At 40.6% G+C, this 11,207-nt stretch overlaps 1 pseudogene; it reads left to right on the top strand.

Annotated features, from left to right (window-relative positions):
- The first annotated feature begins 7,132 nt into the window (after positions 1-7,132).
- Positions 7,133-10,809, top strand: LOC147905390 (putative pentatricopeptide repeat-containing protein At3g49142 pseudogene; annotated as a pseudogene).
- Positions 10,810-11,207: the final 398 nt, after the last annotated feature.

Consider the following 11,207-nt stretch of genomic DNA (forward strand, 5'->3'; position numbering starts at 1 on the left):
AGGAGCTGGCCAATGAGGGGAGGGACAGCCTTGGAATTGCCAGCAACAAGCATGATGCAAGGAGGTGAGAAGGCAAAGAAGCAAGGAGGTGAGGAGGTGAGGAAGCAAGGAGGCGAGGAGGCAAGAGGCAGTCTTGAAGGGCAACAAGAGGGTGGAGGTGGCTGAAAGAGTAAGCAAGAAAGGGAGGGATGGAGATTGCTTGTAGGAAATGCTTGGATTAATGCTACAAATGCCATTTTTTTGTGTGTATTTTGCAGCATGAAATGTTTATGGCATTTTTCTTTTAAAAAATACAAAATTGTTGTGATTAATTGCGCTACAAACAACTCAAGCCGTAAAGCACCATGGATTAGTACAACAATATACATCACAAATGGATGCATACACTCATATACATCACCGATGGATGCATACACTTATACTCACATCAATTTCCAATATTGTATTAGATGGACCCTTAGCATATATGTGTGCATAGAAGACCATTTCCTACATTGATCCCTGATTTCATAGTTAAATTATTCCCTTTCTCACATTCTAACATGTGAAGATTTAATGTACATGCATTATGGACACATTATATTGCAGTTTATGACTAACTTTTTTTATGAATGCATGATACTTGTATATGGTCAAGGAAGGTATATTATCATTTTTGAATGATAACATTACTCTATGCTCCATTTTATCCTATATTAGAAACTATGATCACTAGATATTACATAAATGTATTGCTCCATTATATCCTATACTAAAAACTATTTTGACCCAAATACATAATGCCAATTGAGGTTAGTACTGATGACAAGTGATGAAAACAATCTAATGGTATGAATGAGATCTTGTAAATTTTGGATATATAATATGGGTACTATGTTGATTGAGCTATTTTTCTAAGGGAATATTTTCAACTTAATTACTAAATACATACTTACAATGGTGACCTGATTCCCATCTATATGTATAATCAAGTTTTACTTTGTGTTTAAAAAAAAGCTTTTGCATAAGGTTAAAATTTGAATAGTATTTATATTTGTTTAAGACTACCCATTGAGCTGGCTCCTATCCTTATATTGAACATGATAATGTTCATAAAGATTTTATGAATACAAATAGATAGCATTGGCTCTCTTTTTAGTGGTTGGGAATGAACCCTAAAAGTACCCTAAAATGACTATGTATTCCCTTATTTGTAGCATGGAAGTGATCATGGTAGAGTGGCATAATCCCTATTTTGCATTTTTCATAGGTTCTTTTGCTACTCATGGTTGGCGGATACACCACGGCATAGATCCGAATAGATATTTGGTTTTTTGCTTCAACTTGCTTGACTAGACTTTCCTTTATGATTGTTTGATTGTGCATGATGAGTAGTCACTGGCTTAACTGATGCATTAAGTGAAATGTTTTCCTTAAAGTTTTTCATACTACAAGATACGAGTTTGCTTATACGGGTGGAAATAAAAGCTTGTTAATGCCTGGTGCATATTTTTCGTTAGATGCAGTAGGATACTAGTTACCGAGTGTCTTTGCCAATTATTTCACTTGAATCATGCTCCTCTTATGCTTGAGTTTGTGGTCACGTATTGACTTTAACATAATAGTCTATAGGATACTGGATGAGCACTCAACATAGTCGTTAGATGCATTCATTTCTAGTTCCGATAGAACTATCATTCAGACATTGGTCATAGTAGAAATATGGAGGGCTAAAATCCTTTTTTGGCTCCCTAAGTTTTTTAAAGCATGGTATTGTCCAGATTACATAGGTATTTTCACTAAGCAAAATTAATCCTTATGATGAAAATGTGTTTTTTTTCTTTTGACATAGTTAGTTCTGTTTCCATGTTTTTGGATCGAATGTATGGATGATCTTCTGCAAGCATACTCCATAAAAGACATGATATGTATATGTAGCACATGATCATGTTTACATATTTTCAGTCATATATTCTACATTGTGATCTATCATTATCTTGCTGTGTGGATGTTCAATCTGAGTAGTGTTTGCTTTTTTTATCGCAAATTTTATGTATTGTTGTGTCTCTACCTCTCCACAACGACTCAAATTGATAGTATGGGGATGAAAGAGAAGTTAATTGTGAGTTTCAGGCATGCCTTCATTGTTGGAATATGTTTAATTTGCTTATGATCACATCAATTGTTCCAATGATATTGAGAGGAATAAGATGCTGGATGAGGTTCTCGCTCGCTTGAAACCTATTTAATCTTGCTCGCTTATTTGGGGCTGCTCGCTTTTCTTCGCTCGCTTTTTGGTAATCCTCTAGTATGTGATTCAAGTTACACCTAGTAAACACCATGTGTGTTTGAAGGTTAAGAGGTGGAGCATGCAATAGAAGATGAGCAAATAGATGACATGAAAGCCAAAACTTTTGAGACACAAATGAGGATAGTTTGATCTCATTCAAAGATTTTTCAAATGACCATAGTTTGGGAAATTTAGTATTTGCATTCATGGTTTCCTTTCGACTTAGGTACAAATTATTAGTAGAGTGATCACCAAGATCAAGAGGATGCACATGAATTATCAAAATCTTCACTCAACTTGATACTCTACCTAGGGGTTAATGTTGGAGTTGCAAGAAGGATTGAGCAAGTGAAGCAAAAGAGAGAGTTTATTCAAGAGAGACAGGCCCAATATATAGGCTCCAATTACGTCCAGTAGTGACATCACATGTGAGCTCAGTAGAGCATCTAGATCCACAAATCTCTCAATCAGTTCCATGATTCTCTCAGTCACACACCACACACCTTGATTCACTCAATCACACCTACTGACACCTATCCAGGCACACCATTACATCAAGTTGTCCTTCATTCCCCCCCACAAATTGATGACCTTAACCCTAGCAGTAGTCCATGGGAAACTTCATGGCTTGCCCACCTCTAGTGGCAACACACATGATCCACAACCTGGTACTCACTCTAGTTGCATCTGCAGTAGACTCATTTGGGCATCCTCATCCCAACATGATCTCACTCTGACTTTGGTTTGTTCGTTTACAATTGGGAGATAGACAATGACTATGCATGGGAATACCCTTAGATCCAACAAGGTAACACATAAGACTAACAATCATTTGAGGGGGGCATCCCAAGGCATCCCAAGGCAGAGAACCCTTATTGACCACACACACAAAAACATTCTAAGAGGAAGATGTGGGGAAATACCCCTCTTTGATGGCATATATTGTGCTTTTCCTTCTTCTCTTCCAAGATACCATAGTGTGAGGTTCATTGTCATTAGAGAGGTTCTTGGTGTAGCCAATCTTGTAACTCCTTTGCTCTTTGTCCTTCTCTACACTTTTTAATGTATCTTGTCCATATTCTGCAATACAAGATCCTTGTAGTCCTTTACCTTCTTTGAGTGTCCAAGCCTTAAAAACATTTTGTGAATCATATGGACTGAAGAGGGTCTTACCACTTGCCATGCAAGGGCAGTGTCTACTCGTGTACAAGAAGTGGTCATGATTGTATGGCAAGGTATAGTCAACCAAATGCAAGTACATTTCATACATCATGAAAGATACATCTTTAAAATAAGAATCATAACGGTTGTAGTTGAAACCTTTGTTCCAATCATATCCATTGGAAATTATCATGCAAGTCATGATATATTCTTTCGTCATGAAAGCTCTTGTCATAGTCAACTCACACTAGTCAACTAGTCAACAAGATAGTATGACTTGAAATCCACTTCAAAGTATCATAACCTCAATATAAAAGATGAAAAATGCATTCAACTGAACTTCACAGAGCATTCTCACAACTGAAAAAGCAATCTTTGAATCTCTAATATGTACTTCAACTCCTCAAGCATCACCTTAGCATTTAGTGTAGCATCAACCTTCTAAAATAGTATAGAAATGCTTGCAAAAAACAGAGGAACATTGGAGGGTTGCTACCTCACTCCACAAAGCATCAAGTAGAGGGAATTTGCTGTGTAATCAAAGGTACTTGGAAGTAGAAGACTCAGTGCAAGTCTCAGATCAAATGAAGCTTCACACCTCCAGGGGTAGCATCATCTTCTCTGCCTCCAAAAACATGTCTTCTTCAAAACCCGACTGGTTTTTCTTTAGTTTCTCCTCATTCCCCTAACCATTTGCCCTCAAAATTCACCAGCACAAGTAGCCCATGGTCGCCTAAGTGCACCTTAGACCGTTTTTGAAATGGTGGCTCCAGTAAGTTGTATCATCAAAAATGGCACGGGATAGGGCGAGTGTAAGCACGGGTTGTAGAGGCCATAATCCTTAAATTCCTCTCAAGTGGAAGTGCACCTTAACTGGGGGAATCTACACCTAAAAGGGATGGAGCAATGGTTCAGAGATGAAAGAGAACAAGCACTTGGAAATTTCATGGGAAGAAGAGGAAGAAAAGCTTCAAAAACGTCATGGTGAAGAAGATGATGACATGGCACTCAAGGAGGTCTCAAGGAGAGTGAACCAAGGCTCTGATACCACATGTTGGAGTTGCAAGAAGGATTGAGCAAGTGAAGCAAAAGAGAGAGTTTATTCAAGAGAGACAGGCCCAATATATAGGCTCCAATTACATCCAGTAGTGACATCACATGTGAGCTCAGTAGAGCATCTAGATCCACAAATCTCTCAATCAGTTCCATGATTCTCTCAATCACACACCACACACCTAGATTCACTCAATCACACCTACTGGCACCTATCCAGGCACACCATTACATCAAGTTGTCCTTCAGTTAAGAGGTATGAACACTTATTGACAAGTTGCATATCATAATAAGGCTTCCAAATGAGAATAGGTCATTGTATGGCCCTAGAGTTGGTGTGTAATAGTTCGAGTTCTTTCTTTCATGCTTATATTCACATTTTTTTCGACACATTTTTTGACACTATTGTTTTTCCAAGTCCCCTTCTTATGCTTATTTCGGCACTATTTGTTTCAATGCTACCTTAGCCACTAAATTCAACACTTATTATGATGCCCATCAAAGTTTCTTTCCTTTTTGTACCCATCAAGTTCTACATTAAAATTGTCAAAGATTAGAGTTTAAAAATTGTGCATAATAAAGATTATGATGACTTTTACAATTGTTAGACTATTTTTTAAATGATTAAGATTCCCATTTTTACTTGGCCAGCACTAGAGAGTTTTTTGAGATTATGAAATCCTATGAAGCCATGTGGCAGGTTCTACAATGTTCGATGTCATGTCTAAAAAAAGTTAACATTGCTTGCCTAAGAATGAAGGATGATTTCGATAGATTTGTTGTGATACACTCAAGGCTAGAAATTTGCCTTATCATTTATAGAAACCAAGATCTCATGTCTATGCTGTAGCCTCTCTTGTATTTCTCAAAGTTCTATATGCTCATTTTTTTCTCAATTTGAGATATTTTAGCATAGATGCATATATTGATGCAAGCTTATTAAAAATTATGACAAGATTCTCTAGCTGTCTAATGCTTGATGGTAGGGTGTTGAAGTTGTCTACAATGAAGTGGGATACTCATTGGCCTCTCCTATAGAATGATAGTTGGAACTTCAATATAGACAAGTAGACTATTGTCTTTATGTTGAACGTATTTTTAGAAAATATAATAAAAAGAGACTTGTATTCAGTATGACCAAGAACATAAAAAATGAGGTGAAACTCCGGTGATGAGAACAATATCCTGTGTAGGTAGAGATACTCTGGCTAAAAATAAAAGTATTGAAGCGAGTTATTTGCATCAAAAGGCCCTATGGCTGTGTGCGAAAAGAGAAGTCCTCCATGAACCCACGCCCTCATGAAAGAAGCTCTCCTAGTATCAGCTTCTTGGGAGGAACACTAAATCCTACTCTAGGTGGCCATGAGAATGCATACAATGTCATGTCAAATGAAGCGAGTTATTTGCATCAAAAGGCCCTATGGCTGTGTGCGAAAAGAGAAGTCCTCCATGAACCCACGCCCTCATGAAAGAAGCTCTCCTAGTATCAGCTTCTTGGGAGGAACACTAAATCCTACTCTAGGTGGCCATGAGAATGCATACAATGTCATGTCAAATGATTAAAAGAGATTGGGCTTGAGTCATCAATGGCCTCATTGCACCTGGTTTGTAACATTTTTGATTTTTTTGTTAGAAATCACCCCATCTTTAACTTGAGAAGAGATGAATAGGGTATTATTAGTTATAACTCTACAAGATGGTGTCTCACTTGAAAATCATCTAGGATTGCATGAATTTCTTCTATGTGGATGCTTTCCCTTAGGGCTTCATGAAATTGTGGTGGCAAACAAAAGACATGAGCCTAAACGTGAGCAAGTGGTAGTTTTGAGGTAAGATTATCAAATACCACAATGCCAAAAAGAGGATGAAGGTCTCCACACTTGCAAGTTCTCTTAACCATCCCTAGTCTTTTGGCCCTCTACAATGCACCATCAGATGCTTCCTTGGAATGGGAATGGAGGCCATTCCAAGGGGAAAGTGCAGGCTTAAACACAAGAGAAGGCATCATGAGGCCCTTTCCTATTGATGGAGGTGACCACACTGTAGCTCCTTTTTGTAGTGAGAAGATTGGTTATGCATGCCACTATGGGAATTTTAGGTAGGGACAAATGGGTTTAACATGGTGAGTACGGAGGAATTCTCCTTGGAATCTTGAAGATGTTAACAAAACTAACAGCACATTCTCTTAGGGGAAAGGGTGGGTAGACCATTGCTTTTTCTTGTAAGAGGTGAGAAATTCTACAAGATTTTGGCCCAAGTCTCGAGACCCACTCCCCTAGGAATGGCATTTCCAAGACGAAGGCTTCCAGATTTGTGCAAATAGCCTTTTCCTAAATATAAAGGCCTGAGGCCGATGGAGATTTAATCTCCGCCATCGGATTCAGACACAGTACTAGATTGGAACTGGCCCCCAAAGGACAAAAGATGAGAGTCCACCTAACGAACCCGTCCATAATATTTCTAACCAGCGCACAATTTAAATTTCGACCAAGGTTAGTTATTTAAACCCCTTCCTCTAGTCTTTCGACAGCTCACCAGATTCTGGTCACGTTCCTTCCCGGTAAATCTTTCCTGTCTCGTCTTCTGAGCCCCAAGGATGGTCTCCCGGCCGTCATTTCCTTGGTGTGTAGCTTGCTGATGCCACTTTACACCAGAGCGTTCGTCCTTTGCTGATTTAGTAGCTTTCGACTTTGTGACCCAATTTCCCGGCATGATGCCAATAGGTTCATGGGTGGCATCTAGAGGAATCACTTCCGGATGCCCAAACTCACGCTGGTTGATTGTTTGCCCCGTGGTTCTTCCGCCTCGATGCACCCTGAGCGAGCAAAAGTGTGGGCAAGCAACGGGAGCCGTGGAACAGCTGCCTCCGACCGTTCGTTCCTCGCTTTATCAGAAGCGCAGGAATATACATCGACACTGGACGACGGTGGAATACACGCGAATTTGGGCACTTATGCCGCTCTTTTACGATCTTGTGCAAATGAGAAGACTTTATCGCATGGCAAGCGGATCCATACGTACATTATCAAATGTGGACTAGAACGAAAGAAGCCTTTGGGAAACCTTCTTCTACAGATGTATGGAAACTGTGGAAGCTTGGAAGATACATGTGCATATTTTGCAAAATTGTACAATCGAGATGTCTTCTCGTGGAATTGCATCATTAAAGCATATGCTAGGAATGGGCAGGGCAAAAATGCTCTACAGCTTTTGGAACAAATGCAGCATGAGGGGCTAACGGCAGATAAATTTATGTTCATCACCATGCTTTCTATATGTGCTTGCGAAACAGCACTCTACGAAGGGAAATGTATTCATTCATGCATCGCACATTCTGAACTAGAATCAGATATCGTCGTTGGGACTGTCCTTGTCAACATGTATGGCAAGTGCAGTAGCGTAAGTGGTGCATGCAAAGCGTTCGACAGAATGCCTGAGCATGATTCCATCTCCTGGACTGCTATGATCGCTATATATGCCCAACATGGGGAAGGTGACAATGCGCTTAAACTTTTTGACCAGATGCAGCAGGAAGGAATGATGCCAGATAAGGTCACATTTGTGAGCATCATAGATGCATGTGCCAGCGAAGCAGCATTGCCACCTGGCAAGCGAGTGCATGCCCGCATTGTGAGCAGTGGCTTTGAATCAGATGTAGTGATGGGGACAGCTCTTGTCAACATGTACGGTGAATGTGGCAGCATAGCGAATGCACGTGGACTCTTTGATAATATGGTTGATCAGAATATGATATCGTGGAATGCATTGCTTGCAGCATATGCCCAAAATGGACATGGCAAGGGTACGCTTCAAGTCTTTGAGCAGATGCAACAAGAAGGGATAGTGCCAAACAAGGTAACCTTCCTTAGCCTTTTTCGTGCATGTGTGAGTCCGTTGGTAGTTCGCGAAGGTCAACGGGCACACGCTCGCATTATGGGGAGTGGATTTAAGTCGGATGTCAATGTGGCGACAGCCCTTGTCGACATGTATGGAAAGTGTGGCAACTTGACAGATGCACGAAGGATCTTCAATGGCATGCCTGAGCATGATGTTGTCTCATGGAATGCAATGATTGCAGCCTATGCACAGCATGGGCAAGGTAGTGATGCACTTCTGCTTTTTGAACAAATGCAAAAGATAGGAGTAACTCCAGACAAGGTTACCTTCATCACAATTCTTTCTGCATGTGCTAGCCAGGTAGCCTTAGCTGAGGGCAAGCTTGTCCATAGTAGTATTGAGAGCTCTGAGTTTAAGGCAGATGCCACCGTGGGGAATGCTCTCATTAGTATGTATGGCAAGTGTGGTGGCCTTGAAGATGCTAAAAACATATTTGACAGAATGACTCGACGGGACCAGGTTAGTTTTGTCAATATCCTTTCTGCCTGTGCCAACCAGGCAGCCCTGGCTGCAGGCAGAAGGATACATCAATACATCATGGTAGGTGGAGCTCGTATGGATGTTATTATGGGGAATGCTCTTGTCAACTTATATAGCAAATGTGGCAGTTTACAAGATGCACAGAGAATTTTCGAGGACATGCGTGAGCGGGATGTGGTTTCTTGGACTGCCTTGATTGCTGCTTACACACAGCATGGAAAAGGCAAGGATGCCCTCTGTTTTTTTCGTCAAATGCAGAAAGACAAAGTAACTCCAAATGATGTGACCTTTCTCAGCGTTCTTTCTGCTTGCAGCCATGCTGGCCTGTTAGAGGAAGGTAATTCATGCTTTAAATCCATGACTCGTGATCATGGTATAACACCTAGTGTTGACCATTATAACTGTATGATTGATCTGTTTGGGAGGGTGGGACAGCTACAGGAGGCAGAAAATTTAATCAATAACATGCCGTGTCAACCTTCTGTTGTGTCGTGGACCACATTGCTTGGTGCTTGCCGAGTGCTGGTTGATGTGAAGAGAGGAGAACATGCAGCAATAAATGCACTCCAACTGGATCCAGGCAATGCTGCACCTTGTGTTATGCTAGCAAACATCTATGCTGCAGCTGGGAGGGTTGATGATGCAATGAAGCTGATGAATGCGATGAAAGAAAAGGGTTTTCAGAAGGAAATAGGCTGCAGCTCAATTGAGGTCAAAGGCAGGGTCCATAAATTTTATGTTGATGATCAGCTGCACCCAAACAGGGAGCAAATATATGCTAAACTGCAGATCTTGAGTAAGCAAATGGAACAACAAGGGTATGTCTCTGACATGAAGTTGGGGCCACATTTTTTAGAGGGGGTAGGACATCTTTGTAGTCACAGTGAGAGTCTAGCTCTTGTATTTGGGCTTATCAGCAGCCCTCCTGGTGTACCAATTTTTGTTACCAAGAACCTTCCTCTGTGCTCTGACTGTCATTCCTCTGCCAAATTCCTCTCCCAATTAACAGATCGTGAAATCATCATGAGAGACACTAATCGTTTTCATCACATGAATGCGGGCACCTGTTCATGTGCAGATTACTGGTGGCCTCCAATTGACAAAGGCCTCAAATATCCTGTGTGAGCTCGTCATACTCAAAGCTGTAAAACACTTGCATCTTGTGCTCAAGGATCTGAAAGTTACTTGCACCATTCTAGAGCTCAAAGCTTCCTCAATCACGATTCACATTACTTTTCTTGGTGCACCTTGAATGGGCAGGCAAAGAAGGTTGGAAGAAAATGGTTCAATGGATTTAAGAATGACTCTGGACTCTTAATGATGACACACAAGATTATTAACCCTCAAGGTTAGAGACACGGTCTCTTGAGTGCTTGCACTAGTGGTTCTTGTGGTTCAATACATTTCGATGGCATTTCATTCGTCGAAGATAGATTTGCAAGGTGAGATCCAAGCCATGATGCCAGTGACAAAACTGGCTACAGTGGGGACAAAATGAACCTGAATCTCTCTGCGGCATTGGTTCTTCTGTATACAAGATAAGATACGAGGCTGTATTTTCCAACAATGCCAGCATGCACCAATAGTTCACAGGGTTGTTTGTGAAGGGTCTTAAATGAAAAATCTTGGTTTCCGAATTTGGGTAGATCTGTCTTTGACAAAAAATTGACATGCAGATTGTCATGTGCCCAATTTCCCTAACGAGGTTCATGACAGTGCTAAGATCACAGTGGCAGGAATGATCTTGCACTCATGGGATGTTATTTGCATAGGAGCCCTTAGTTTTGTCCTTAACACATTTGGAATATAGGAATTGAGCTACTTCCCAGGTGAGTGCAACATGTCACCAAGCCACGCATATAAGCAATGTCACAATCAAACATTTCTGTGAAATGGCTCTAAGGTTTCGTGACAATGTAACAGTTCCTTTTTGGCTTTTAATGCTATATTAACGGGCGTTTGGAAAGAGTGTTGTAGAAAGAATTGTTTGAGGGTCTATGCTCTAAAAATGCTTCATAGCTATTCCAATGTGTAACAAATAGTCGATGTCCTGGGAATGCATCCTAGAAAGCAAGGGAAAGTCAAATTCGTTATTAAAAATCCACTATTGGTGGCTAACAAGTTGTAGAATATGATGCTCATGTCTTTTTTACTTCTAAAACATCCATGCGGGGAATCAAACTCCTATCACTCACCTTCAGCTCTCTCAGTGAGAGGTATGCAAAACCCTTCCCAAAGTTTTATATATTCGACCAAGAGGGCTCCAACAGTAGGCTTAAGGGTCCCTTAGTGTCAGATAGTCTATCAGCTGGCTGTTTGTTCTTGGTTATTGTAACTTTGTTTTCTT

This window comes from Dipteris shenzhenensis, chromosome 1 (assembly GCF_047967505.1).
Source record: "Dipteris shenzhenensis isolate YYH24624 ecotype China chromosome 1, Dip_SZ_1.0, whole genome shotgun sequence".
Lineage (NCBI taxonomy): Eukaryota > Viridiplantae > Streptophyta > Polypodiopsida > Gleicheniales > Dipteridaceae > Dipteris > Dipteris shenzhenensis.